Here is a 15,270-nt window from a genome sequence, read left to right on the forward strand (position 1 = left end):
TTTTCTCATGTTGCGGCTCATAAGATGAAGTTGAGACTGTCGTCGGTCCCTACATTTCAGCGATTATAAATTTGCGAGCGAAGCAAACCGATATATCAATTTTAGGACATGAAATGTATGCTTGCCGCCCCGCCCCTCCCAACACACACATACAAACACAAACACAAACATGCACATGGTAATAATTTTTCAATACGGACGAAAGAAATTTTTATTAAGGAATAGCTTATAGCAAACCGTGTGTTTAAACGTTATTTATACAGATAGACGGTTGTACGTCTGGCGTACAGTTTCACAGTCGACCGCTTAGCTCAGTAGGGGGAGTCAGATCTACGGATCATGGGTCGTGAGTTGGATCCTGGACGGTGCGTATGTTCTCCGTGACGATTCGATAGAATACATTGTGTCTGAAATCATTCGTACTCCCGCTCAGATTAATCTGTGGAAGTTGACAGTTAATGCTGAGAACAGGTTTTTACTGGTACACTGATAAGGCTAACTGCCCTCCGTTACATACTGAAATACTGTTGAAAATGACGTTAAACCCAAAACTAACAAAAAGTATAATTTCACGAGGGCGCAGAGTTAACCGGACATCGACGGCCTTTAAGTGTAAGAAAGACCTGCCGACAAGCTTCATTAAACACCTCAGGAGCTCCGCGCTCATGGTGTCACATGCAGAAAGATATCGTACTCGGCTGATAATCTATACTTAACATGTTTTTAAAAACATAAAAAATATAAATACGTGTTTTCATAATGATCTGAAATAATCAAACATAAATATGTGTTTTCACAATGGCCTGAAATGAATATGTGTTTTCATAGTACCATGTAATAGATCCAAAGATTGTCGTTTTAGCGAAGGCCAGAAGACCACAGGGACATGTCGTTCATTGCGATCATTTTAAAATGTTTTAAAAATCGAAATAATAGAAAAGTTTGTTTGTATGTACATTTTGCTCGTTATCAAACAATATCATAAGTGTTGCCACAGTGAACGTATACCTCCAGGCAAGGAGGTGGAGATACTACCCGTGCTCGTGCTCTCGGGTTGTAAATCCAAGGGAGACTAATAATACACTTGATCATGTCATAAAAGCATTGCTATAGCTTAAGTTTTTAGCTATGAAATGTTAGCAGCTACAGTTAAATTTTTCACAAGAAGTTTCTTAAAAAAATAAGTAAAGCTTTTTAATTGATGCGAAAAGTTAACGGACTTGAATACTGGATGCCTGTAAAATAATTTAACGCAAACAGATTAGACGGTTATGACGATTATTTTACTTGTCTATAAAACACGAAGAAAGAAACATCAAATAAAAATCGTTTTAGATTAAAAAAAAAAGTCCTTGCAAAAATATTATACTGACCGCGAGACTGAAAATCAAAATCTTTATTTTAGCAAACACATCATTTTCACACATTTGGACAAAATTAAAACATTAAGTTAGAAAAATATCGATCGGAACTTGTACAGTCACAAAGAATAAGGAAAGTATAAAATTATTTTTTGAAGTAAAAAATAAACCTGTCATGTCACTGTCACATATTTCATCAAAATGTACATGAGAGAATTTTTTTGCATTTTAAAGTACAGTAGTCCTAAATATAGGTGATCAAGCAGCCAGATAATGGCGGAAAGAAATAATCCTCCATTTTTCCCCAGTAAAAGTGGCATTTTCATGTTTTATATAAGACAGGTCTTTTTTTTATTTCATTATTGACCTATACCCGACATTTTGGTAGCATTTCAAGGAGGTTTTTTTTGCTTTTAGCTTTTAAAGAAATGTAAATAAACATATTTACACATGTATTCTTACCCACAATTTAGAACTTTGTCTGTTTGGAAGATATTCCATGGTGTAGACATGTCAGACATTAAATCTCTGACATTAAAAGATACACAATATCTACTTTTCTTGGTGTTCTTTTGTGGTTTATAGGTCATTTAGGAACATAAGGCTAGTGATCCTTTTCTAAAATGGGTCTGGGTATATTTTACAGCTCGCAGAAGATTGCTAATTTTATATAGAAGATACAACTTTTTTACTATTTTATACCCTTAAATAAGTCCTAACATTGCAGACAGGTTATGGAACACTAATTAAGGGCAATAACGGCAGACAGGTTATGGGACACTAATTTTGACAAGGTATCGCTACGGAGCTGGGCTAGGTTTGGTTAAGATTACATTGTGGATGTATTTGTGACATTTTGATAGAAGCAGAATGAGAAGTGTAATTAATTAATTTATTTGTTTGTTTAGTTATTTTGGTGAAGTAAAACTACATTTTAGCAGCAGTAGTAACAGCAGACCACATCACTGCATTTTTATGTACTTTAAAGTAAACAATTATGATGGTAAAATCTTTCTTGAAAAATCTCTACCCTTTTTGTCTCAGTTTGAAGACAGCTCTTAAATTGAGGGAAGGACTGGCCCGGCTATGTGTGACAGGAGTATGAACACATTGCATTTAATATGGAATGTTATTTACAGTTTAATGAATTATAACCATAAAACGCAAATGACTTTACTAAACACTATCTAGATAGAAACATTTTAGATAATTTGTATCAACTACAGTAGGAAAATTTAATATCTATTTTCTTTTTTCGCGATGGAATGGGTATGGTGCGTAATGATACTAAACTATGTCATCCCTCCCATACCAGATTTTATTCATAATAAATTATTAATTTTCACACGGATCATTTTATAGCCTTTGTCAATCTCGGTATCTGTGAACTGTAAGATCACGGCGTCTGTTATTATAGATTTTAATGCGTGTTAATTATTTCAGGTTGACACACGATGGAAATATGCTTATGGAGTATTCAGCAGATACTGACAGACAGCCTTTTTTATCATTCAGAAGTTCGTACAAAAGTCAGATGTGAACTACGGGGGAACCATGGTATGCGAGAATGGCAGCGATGATATTCGTATCTCAACAGATTAAATTACACTTATGGAGATCATGAAACTGAATATTTCCATGGGTTTTATCGTTCATAACTCTACTCTTTCATAGCAGACGGCAAATAGAGAAGTCTATAGATCTTTATAAAGACATTTTTGCATGTCTGTGAATATCGAAAATCTGAAGAAGTGATGCTAAATTAATTTGATGCGTGAACGGCGCAGGATTTAATGTGTGAAATGTTGTGTATTACTATTATTAGAAACAAACATCAAGATAATGCATGACGTAGTATATTACTGATCATTTTTGTGATTCATTTAGGCTAAAAATGAAAATAATATATTATCGTATGAAAAGCTGTATAAACTGAACAATCGAGCTGAAACATGCAGAAAGTTTTACAGTTTGATATTATATCAAACAGGAAGGATGCTTTGTGTATGAGAGCCATCGTCAAACAACTTTAACGCTTAAAAGAATTTTGAAAAATCGGACGATAGGATATTGGTCACACGGCAGTGTAAATCTAAAACAAAATAGCCAGCCACGGTGGCAGCAATTAAAAGGGTTTGTATAACCTCAATCACTGATGAAATATTTATTTACAGCCTTTAACCTAGATTAATTTCTAAAAGCCCATTGAGTTTATGACACAAAGAATGCGAATTTCTTCGTTCTAACTGGGAAAAAATGAGAAAATATTTTTGGACTATTATGATTATTTTCATTTAAAACCAACCAAACATGTATGAGTTGATAGAATAATCTATCCTTTTTTCTTGAAAACCTATTTTACTGTTTTCAATTTTTTATAGAGGGATGGATTAATCTCTGCTGTAGCATAGAAATCATGTAGGTACGCGCAACGTTTAGAAAGGGGTGGTTTGATTTAACATTTGAGATTGTCAGCAAATGTTGTTTGTTTGTTTTTTCTCACTACATGAAATATGGATAGAATAACCAATATTACCATTGTATGCAGAAAATTTGGAAAACGTGTTGGAATAAAAGATGGATTAATCCGTGTCTTTGATTTTACGACCGAGACTGTTTTAGAATTGCTTCACTAAATGTAAAATGAAGCCACCTTTTATACAATATGTGCATCGCATGTAGAAGTTTTTGAAATGTACAAGAAGAAATGGTGGATTAATCCATGTCAAGAACTGGTTTTCATACATGAAATATTTCGAATACTTTATCTTTTATCAAGTTTTGAAAACTGAACACCAAAAACGCATGGACTAATCCATGTTTTGCATATATATTTTAGACGGTCTTACACTTTGTTTTTATTATATAATCACAATAGGGGTAGATTAATCCATCTTTTTATCAATAGGTGCATCGCACGTAGAAGTTTTTGAAATGTGCAAGAAGAAACGATGGATTAATCCATGTCCGCGAATGGTTTTCACTACATGAATAGTTACGGATTACTTTATCTTTTATCAAGTTTTGTAACTTGCACACCAAAATGCATAGATTAATCCATGTTTTGCATATATATTTTAGATGGCCTTACAATTTGTTTTCAATTATGTATATAGGGGTGGATTAATCCATCTTTTTATCAATATGTGCATCGCATGTAGAGTTTGTGAAATGTGCAAGAAGAAATGATGGATTAATCCATGTCCGCGAACTGGTTTTCACTACATGAAATTGTTACGGATTATTTTATCTTTTATCAAGTTTTGTAAACTTGACACCAAAATACATGGATTAATCCATGTTTTGCATATATATTTAAGACGGTCTTACAATTTGTTTTCATTATACATAATAGGGGTGGATTAATCCTCTTTTTATCTATTGTGCATCGCATGTAGAAGTTTGTGAATGTGCAAGAAGAAATGATGGATTAATCCATGTCGCGAATGGTTTTCACTACATGAAATTGTTACGGATACTTTATCTTTTATCAAGTTTTGTAAACTTGCACACCAAATGCATGGATTAATCCATGTTTTGCATATATATTTTAGATGGCCTTACAGTTTGTTTTCATTATGTATAATAGGGGTGGATTAATCCATCTTTTTATCAATATGTGCATCGCATGTAGAAGTTTGTGAAATGTGCAAGAAGAAATGATGGATTAATCCATGTCCGCGAATGGTTTTCACTACATGAAATTGTTACGGATTATTTTATTTTTATCAAGTTTTGTAAACTTGCACACCAAAATACATGGATTATCCATGTTTTGCATATATATTTAAGACGGTCTTACAATTTGTTTCATTATACATAATAGGGGTGGATTAATTCATCTTTTTATCTATATGCGCATCGCATGTAGAAGTTTGTGAAATGTGCAAGAAGAAATGATGGATTAATCCATGTCCGCGAACTGGTTTCACTACATGAAATTGTTACGGATTACTTTATCTTTTATCAAGTTTTGTAAACTTGCACACCAAAATGCATGGATTAATCCATGTTTTGCTATATATTTCAGATGGCCTTACAGTTTGTTTTCATTATGTATAATTAGGGGTGGATTAATCATCTTTTTATCAATATGTGCATCGCATGTAGAAGTTTGTGAAATGTGCAAGAAGAAATGATGGATTAATCCATGTCCGCGAACTGGTTTTCACTACATGAAATTGTTACGGATTATTTTATCTTTTATCAAGTTTTGTAAACTTGCACACCAAAATACATGGATTAATCCATGTTTTGCATATATATTTAAGACGGTCTTACAATTTGTTTTCATTATACATAAATAGGGTGGATTAATTCATCTTTTTATCAATATGTGCATCGCATGTAGAAGTTTGTGAAATGTGCAAGAAGAAATGATGGATTAATCCATGTCGCGAACTGGTTTTCACTACATGAAATTGTTACGGATTATTTTATCTTTTATCAAGTTTTGTAAACTTGCACACACAAAATACGTGGATTAATCCATGTTTTGCATATATATTTTAGATGGTCTTACATTTTGTTTTCATTATATATAATAGGGGTGGATTAATTCATCTTTTATCAATATGTGCATCGCATGTAGAAGTTTGTGAAATGTGCAAGAAGAAATGATGGATTAATCCATGTCCGCGAATGGTTTTCACTACATGAAATTGTTACGGATTACTTTATCTTTTATCAAGTTTTGTAAACTTGCACACCAAAATACATGGATTAATCCATGTTTTGCATATATAATTTTAGACGGTCTTACAATTTGTTTTCATTATATATAATAGGGTGGATTAATTCATCTTTTTATCAATATGTGCATCGCATGTAGAAAGTTTGTGAAATGTGCAAGAAGAATGATGGATTAATCCTGTCGCGAACTGGTTTTCAACTACATGAAATTGTTACGGATTACTTTATCTTTTATCAAGTTTTGTAAACTTGCACACCAAAATACATGGATTAATCCATGTTTTGCATATATATTTTAGACGGTCTTACAATTTGTTTTTATTATATATAATAGGGATGGATTAATCTATCTTTTTATCAATACTTGCATCGCGTGTAGAAGTTTTGGAAAAGTGCATGAAGAAAAGATGGATTAATCCATGCCGAAGAACAGGTTTTCATTACATGAAAGAAAAATATAATTTATCAGTTTTGAAAACAGCACTAGAATGCATGGATTAATCCATGTCTTTGATTATATAATTTAGACGGTCTTACAATGTTTTCTCATTGCATATGATAGGGATGGATTAATCCATCTTTTTCATCAATATCTGCATCGTATGTAGAAGTTTTAGAAAAGTGTAACAGGTTTTCACTACTTGAAGAAAATAATTTATCTTTATCAAGGAAGAAAGGATGGATTAATCCATGCTTTTGACTCTACATATGTTTTATAATGAACATAAAGTGAAAAAAATTTCTTCAAAGTATGGAATTCATTTGGACTGAATAATGGATTAATCCATTCATTATCAGTAATGATTTCTGAATTCGCAGATGAAATAAACCATGATAAAATGGAAATTATAGCTTCTTTTATTCGGGGTTTTGCCAATGCATGGATTAATCCATGTCACAAATTCCGCGATTTTTTGCAAAGTTGACAATTTCCAAAATAGTCCTCCGATATTTGGTCAAAATAAAGACACTCTAAACGGCGTATACTACCCCCAAACAGGGATTTTTTTGTCAAATCCCTTTTTATAAAATCATCAGTTTTCAGTTATTTTGCAAAAATGACCTATCATATAAACGTACTGTACGTAATTTTGTTAACAGTATATCTGGGAAGATTTTTAAAGATTTCTTTTAAATTATGACACTAAACTTCTGTTCCGTGAGGAAATATGAAAATTATTATAATCTTGTTACATTAGTTTTAAGATATTAACTTACCGAAAACATTTACGTACCATCATAGTGTCGATAAATCATTAACAACACAAAGTGCTTAACAACGATAAAATTAATATTTTTTTATAAATGTAAGTTTTTTCCTGTGTCTGAAATGAAATACATATCTATTCTAAATGCAGTTTTCCTAGACATGTGTAATGGAACATCAGTTAGAAAAAGAAACAGACAAAGAAAGCTTTTTGAAAGGTTTATGGTATTTATCACTCAATGATTTGTTCATTGTTAACATCGTATAGTGGACGCAACTTGACCCCGATGGTTGAACTTTGTACAACCTATTATTGAAAAGGTGTCTACGTAAAACGCCATATACAAACTAATTCTATATAAATATACACGGCCACCCTAAGCACCCCTTATTTCTACAATGAAATAATCGATATGAATAATCAGCCTAAGGTCAACCATCGCGGTCAAGTTGCGGCTACTATGTAACATCGTAACTGCAACATTACTGATTTGTTTTTGCAGTATGGTATTTATCTAGGCATTTCAGAAAAATGCCGCGTTATCATCGACTTCTTCCTGCTGTAACAATCTCTTGTGTTTAAATGTTTGATGTATGCGATAAGAGAATCTGTTTTTCTTATATCCACAGACAATGCTACAAAACAAAAATACAAAATTGATCCCGACTTCAAACATCAAAGGGAAGGAGATGATGGGACACCAATTTTCGAATCGGGGGCCTTGCGTAGGTTTTGAGCCATATTAATTAAACGGCATACACTTATTTGTGGAATGGAATGAGATACTTATTCCATTCCATTCCATTTCACTATCTCCTTCCATTCCATTCCATTCCAAAACATACTGATTTGTTTACATCTTTAGGTCATATCTCATTGCCATTTGTAACAGATTGACAAACCAAAGTTCAACTTTAGGTAGAATGGCAGCCTGGAAAACCTGGGATGGGCTCGTGGGATGGGCTCATGGGATGGGATGGGATGGGATGGGCTGAAGGTCATGGGATCGTGGGCCCAAGGTCAGAGAAATATATAGTGAGAAACATGAATTAAAAGTTCAACTGGGCAATTAAGAGGTCAGCTAAGGATAACAGGGACACAGCCTGTAATTACAATTCCCAGAGTGAGACTCAAACTGTATTGGCTGCCAAGAAGGGAAACAAAGAAAGAAAATACCAGAACTGATTTGTCATAAGTTCCATTTCATATTTTCTCTCAAAATGAATTTTCATCAAACATTAATGTTGTAGGTTCATTCTCTTACTTGGGTTAGAGGTCAACTGCTGAATTCATCATGTTTCTCCCTGTGACATATATACATGTAATTCTACCCTTTATCTTCATAATTCTTCATTATACCAAATTGTTTTGTTTTGATATTCAATTTCTTCTGCTATAATAATAAGTCTACTTTTATTTCATAAAGGTATCAATTATAAATACACATGCAAGAAGTATATATTTTTTAATTTTCATAATATTACTTTAAAATTATTACTGGTCTACGTGTTTTTATTTTTCATAACATTACTTTAAAATTATTACTGTTTTATTAAGAGTACTACTGACTGAATCAAGAGAATTAACAATAATAATGATAACAATATACTGTTATTAGCCTACAGAATAAGACATTAACCCATTTTGTTACTCTCGGCCAGATCTTATTGACAGTATGGCATAAATTCCCAGGAGTATCATTTATTTTATAGAGAACTGTTCACCTTAAGAAACCTTCGAGAATCTGAGAAAATTTTAGGGGCAAATAAGTTCAGCCCATGTCCTTGAGCCCATCCCATCCCATCCCACGAGCCCATCCCATGAGCCCATCCCAGGTTTTCCAGGATCCCAGGTAGAATTGGCTGTTGGACAATCTCAAGGGATATCTCTTGCAGAAATTTATCTCACAGTTATTGTCTTATTGTTATATTTGAAATTATTCAGATGGCTATGTTATTGTTGTTTTGCCAGAAATAACAAGGTCATTAGGTCATTAGATTCTTTTTGGGTCTGATTTTATTTGATTAAAGGAAGAGTGTGGGGGGGGGGGGGGGGGGGGGGGGGGGGGGTGGAATAGGGATCGAGTGATATCAGAATGGATTATTTGTTTTGCTTTGAAACATTAAAAAATAGGGCCAAGTTATTTATTCTGATGTTCATTTGGAGCTCTGGTCCCTCATGGGGGGACGTGGGTTCAATTACGAATCCGAGTCGTAGCATTTCCCATGGCATTTAGTCAGGGTGTTCCTTCACCCCCTACCTCTGTTCCAATAAGGGAAATTGTGCACCAAGTACTGGTAAACTGCGGTAGCTTGCCCAGAAACGGTATGTCACTAAACTAATCGTCTTGATATGAATGAAAAAAATTTGAATCAGGGCGTTAAACTCCAAAACACAAATCGCAACTCATTTGGATCCAATTCAATTTGAACTTATACAGAGTACTGTGTAGGTGAGGACACGAAAAATAGCATGACAAGATTAGATCCCACAGCTTCAGACTACTTGTCAAGACTGCATCATACTCTTAAGCTAGTTTGCCCTTGACATGCATGATTCCAATTAAATATTCTGGGGCATTACCAAAATGAATGGAAGTTTGGAATGGAATGGAATGGAATGAGATACTGAAATGGAATGGAATGGAATAAGTATCTAATTCCATTCCACAAATAAGTGTATGCCTAATTAAACACGCATAAACTAATTTGCTGTGTTGTATAAAGGGTATATTCTTTAATATGACCACATAGCACACAACACTGTGTATATCCGTAATATCATTCCTGTAAAGTTTACATGGTACAAATGCAGTAAGCTCATTGGCGGAGGGAAATATTTATTCTATGCAAGTGTGACTAGCACGTGCAGCATTTATGATTATGTTTTCTTCAGAACCCTTTCTTTACAAATCACAGCAAGTGTTAGTCTGCTTAACTCTACCAATGCAGCTACGTTTGGTGCTTGGTGATATTCGCCAAGAATACTTTTACAAAACTTTACAAGGATTTTATCAGTTTCTTTGTAATCATAAACGCCCCACCCTTTGCATTGTATAACCAAATCGGTAACACGTGGCATTTCCATTCTTATGTCTGAAACTACTCTACTTAATAATCCTAGCAGACATTAAATGTTTTCAAGCGTTATTCAGACAATGTTTTGACAGAAATTTTCGCACTAACTTTACACCTAGATAACAGTAATCAGCCACTTTTAGTTGATTCAGTGTTTACAAACCATTGTAAGTTGTGTCTTTGTTTCCGTTTTTCAAATATATTTTTTTTGTTTTATTGACAGTTTTGGTCGATCCCCAGTTTGTTATAGCACGAAATTATGCTTGCAAAGTGGAAAAGTATCGGAATAGTTAGACATCGAAAAAGAAAAAGAAATGTTCTTGTGGTATTTGGCAAGCTATCAGTCAATAATTTGGTCTATGTTAACGTTGAAAAGCATTGCAGTTCTTTGTTGTTATGATGTCTATCAAACTATTAACTGCAAAATGCCACATTATCATCACTCTTGTTTTATCACTGCGTATGCGATAAGACAAACTTTTACGCTCAGCATGAAGTAAGAAATACGTAGTCTGTTCAGAAACGCCCATACTTATAATGAGCCGTGCCATGAGAAAACCAACATAGTGGGTTTGCGACCAGCATGGATCCAGACCAGACTGCGCATCCGCGCAGGCTGGTCAGGATCCGTGCTGTTCGCTTTTAAAGCCTATTGGAATTGGATAAACTATTAGCGAACAGCATAGATCCTGACCAGACTGCGCGGATGCGCAGGCTGGTCTGGATCCATGCTGGTCGCACACCCACTATGTTGGTTTTGTCATGGCACGGCTCATAATAGTTATATCTAAGTAAACAAGCCAGAGTATAATATCAAGTACAATACATCAGTTCATGTACCTTATCCAATACACATTTAAGATATATTTTCACATCGTATGTTAAATATGTCGTAAATCAAAGTGAATTTAAAAATTTCCATGAAAATAAAACATTGATTTTGCATTACAGGTTGCAGGGACACAGCTTAGTAACATATGACTGAATAGAAATGAGGCAGGACTTCTTTGCTTAAACATTGACAGGTTTAATTCTTAACGCGTTCCAAAAATAGTGAAGGAAAATTCATTATCTTTTCGGACTCGCTTTCTGTTTTACGGTCAATTCATAACCGAAATTCGGAAAATCCATTCATTCAAAATATTCTTCTCAGGGTTCATGAACTATCTTTCAAAAAGTCTATCATATTTTGTTGGATTCACAGTCATGTTGGTATTCATGGAAACGAGGATGCTGATATTGCAACAAAGAAGTGACTGTCCCTTTTATTGTCACAATCTAGTTTGAAATTACCACATAGCGATTTTAGGCCCAATATAAACAAATACATTTTATCTAAATGGCAATCGTCATGGAACAATGCTTCATTAAATAAACTTCATGATATCAAACCTACTCTAGGGGAATGACACCAAGGGAACAGATCTGTTCGTAGGGAGGAGGTTGTTCTTTCTCGCTGTCGGATAGGTCATGCCCGTTTGACTCATTCTTATCTTTTAAATAGAGAAGATCAACCCAAATGTGTACCATGTCAAACACCGCTAACTATTAAACATATTCTAATCGACTGTGTTGACTTTGCTACACAACGCAGTACATATTATGACGTTCAATCTTTGAAAGAGTTATTTGAAAAAGTTTCAGTCGGAAATATTTTATCGTTTTTAAAGCAGATAGGAATATATCAAAAAATCTAACATTTCATATTTTTGTTTACATCTTGCAATGTTGTTATGTTTGCAGCTGATATTTTAACACACGTATATACATTTTTACATAACTGATTTTAGATATGCTTTACATTTTTACATGAATGTTTTTAGATATGTTTTACATTAATCAGAGTGTTCTTTACATTTTTACATGGATATTTTAGGTATGCTTTACATTTTACATCAATGTTTATGCTTTATAATTGACGTTTGCAATAATAATTTTTATGACTTCTTCTCGGCGATATATGACCATTTTGTGTCGATTCGCCGTAAAACCCAACTCACTCACTCGCTCCAATAGGACTATAATATTGTCGTATTGCCAATCCCTGCAGATGTAAGAGCGGTATTATGATAACACCATATGACAGCACGGCAACTAGATGCGACTCTACTACCACACGACACTACAGCATGACATTAGTATGGCGTTGTCGCGTCGTATTTTCCTGCTAACGCATCGTTTCGGCGTGCTATAGCATCGTGTTATTGTGATGTCGCAGTCAACGGTATCTAAATCGTGTAAAAGCATTGGGGCTGGCAGTACAAATGTACGTTACTAATTTCGTGTTTTCGCCTTCCTGTATTAGTCTATAGAAACTCTTTCCTTTTTTTTCGATGAATTCAAAAATCATGATAAGTTCTAGATTATGTCTGATGGACAGGTCTGAGCTAACGCTGTTTTAAGCTTGGGTGTGGGATGGTAATGTTACACTGACCACATCTTAGGAGAAATTGCGACTTTCTTGCTGTAAATTGATTAGATAGAAAATTAGAACGCCGTCTTGGTATGAGTTAGAAACGGAAGGCTACCTTAACAGAACCACCGGCCTTTCACAAGACATGTTGATTTATCCACATTAAAAAAGCAAGACCTCGACCCATAGAAAAGATATAATATATACTGGTTTGAATCCAGCAAACATGGCACAACCTTTTTGAAACACATATTGTACCTTTAATAATCGTTTTGTTTTCTTATCTAAACTAAACTCATCCCGGACACATCATTAAATAGCTGTTTTAATAATCAGAGAAAAATCTGGAAGCGTTTCCCAAGAATTATTGATTGCAATAATGAGAAATTAATTTGTATTTTCTTCTCCTTGAGGAATCTACAAAATGAAAATTAATGATTCTGTTTTTAAGAACACTTTTTACTTTATGCGCATGACTGTTAATCTTTCTTTGAAGCATCTCATTCACATTTCGTCTCAAAATTCATTTTATTTTCTAAATATAAAGTTAATGATTTCATAGGGAGTAAAACGTTGAAGTATAGTTTGCTAGGTTAATACTCTGTGGAAAGAGCAGATAGTGTACTTCGAAGGAAGTAAAACGTCGCTTTTATAGTCAAACATCAAAAAACAATATTATATGTTTGTGTTAGGTCTTTGCCAAAATAGTTTCAGAAAAACGGGTGAAAAAAAAGGAAAGATAATTCGCCACAGGGACATATTACAATTTAAATCTGCGATGTATTTTAACCAACATGATTGTGTCAACTTTTCAATATAATTTTATTTTGATAGATGAAATTATATATAACAAGGATTTATATCTTCTGAAATACATGTATAAACAAATTTTAACAACTTGTATGTAGTGCGTACATATAAAATGTCCATGCTTGCGTAATACGAAAATTGGGAAAAGTTTGGATAAGCATGTCGGACGATTTTTGACATACTATCTAACAAATAGCTTCTCTATCCTAACATAGGCAAAGTGGGCGGGGGATTTCAAAATAGATAATATTTGATGAAAAATGATTTATTATACAAAATTACTGAATGTGATTTTGTGTGCAAAACGTTTGACGTGAAGATTACTTAACGTCGGGCGAAATAAATTTCTTTTCTGGTTGTTGGTAATATAGAAAAAACTAAATTCTGTTCCATGAAGAAATATAAAAGTAATACATACTTGTAAAACTAGTTTAGATGTATCAATTTACTGGTAACATTAACGTTCAGTCAAAGGGTAAATAAATGGTTATTTTAATAGAACCCATTTTTGTTTAACAAAGGTATAATATTCATTTAAATGTAACATTGTCAAGTTGTTAACGTTTTATTATCTGAAGTGAAATACATACCTCTTTTTCGACACCGTGTAATGGAACATCGTTAGAAACTACCGAAAGAAAAAGACAATCAGTATGTTGAAAGGTTTTTGGCATGTTCTCATTCCGTGATTTTTTAACCTTCCTACAATTGTTGCAATTGATGTATTTCAAGTATGAGGTATTTCAGAAAAAATGCCACGTTATCTTAAACCTCTTCCCACTGTAGTATTCTCTTGTGTTTAAACGTTTTATACATGTGATAAGAGAATCTATTTAACGCATAAATGCATTCTTAGAAGTCAATCAAAACATGCATCGTTAACAAAGTATTTAAAACAGTGAAGTCTGAAGAAAAACTCTATTCGCATTCGAACTGCGCAATAAAATAATAAAATGCGGACATGATCCTGCTTTCAATCATGAAAGATAACAAAATATTGGGAAATTACCTATCCTTTGATCAGAGGTTTTAAACAGCAGACTTTTTGGCCATATCTGATATAAAACCGTATTGTGTAAAGGGTGTGCGTTTTACTATGGCCATATTGCTCATAACATTGTTTATGCCCGTCATTTCATTTCCTTAATGGTTACGTATTACAAATACCGGAAGCTGAACTGAATACATGAAGCTAGTACATGCAGCGAATTTTTGTCCAAAGAAGATACATTTTGTATGTTGTTCTTTAATACATCTTCAGTGCTAACAACAGCAATAACACAACCATTTGTATATCTATTTCAATTACTCTTGCAAAAATAGAAATCATTCTATGTCACAACTGCTACCCAAAATAATGCAAGTTATTGTTAAACATTAAAGTTGATTTATCAGATTTTGATCAAGTATTGGATTTGAGCCGCGCCATGAGAAAACCAACATAGTGCATTTGCGACCAGCATGGATCCAGACAAGCCTGCGCATCCATGCTGCTCGGTAATGGTTTCTCTCATGGCAATAGGTTTTGAAACGAACAGCATGGATCCTGACCAGACTGTGCGGATGCGCTGGCTGGTCTGGATCCATGCTGGTCGCAAACGCACTACGTTGGTTTTCTCGTGGCGCGGCTCATTTGTTCAAAAGTTTGCGTAAACAATATGTAGTAATTATTCATACTGAAATTTGAGTCCATGATACTTTAAACGTTT

General features: G+C 33.9%; 1 protein-coding gene across 9 annotated transcripts in view; it reads left to right on the forward strand.

Annotated features, from left to right (window-relative positions):
- The window catches only part of LOC123537826 (protein phosphatase 1 regulatory subunit 12A-like), a 111,088-nt gene that overhangs the window by 90,092 nt on the left and 5,726 nt on the right, over nt 1-15,270 (forward strand). The gene's annotated exons all lie outside the window — the stretch shown is intronic.

This window comes from Mercenaria mercenaria, chromosome 1, assembly GCF_021730395.1.
Source record: "Mercenaria mercenaria strain notata chromosome 1, MADL_Memer_1, whole genome shotgun sequence".
NCBI classification, from domain to species: Eukaryota; Metazoa; Mollusca; class Bivalvia; order Venerida; family Veneridae; genus Mercenaria; species Mercenaria mercenaria.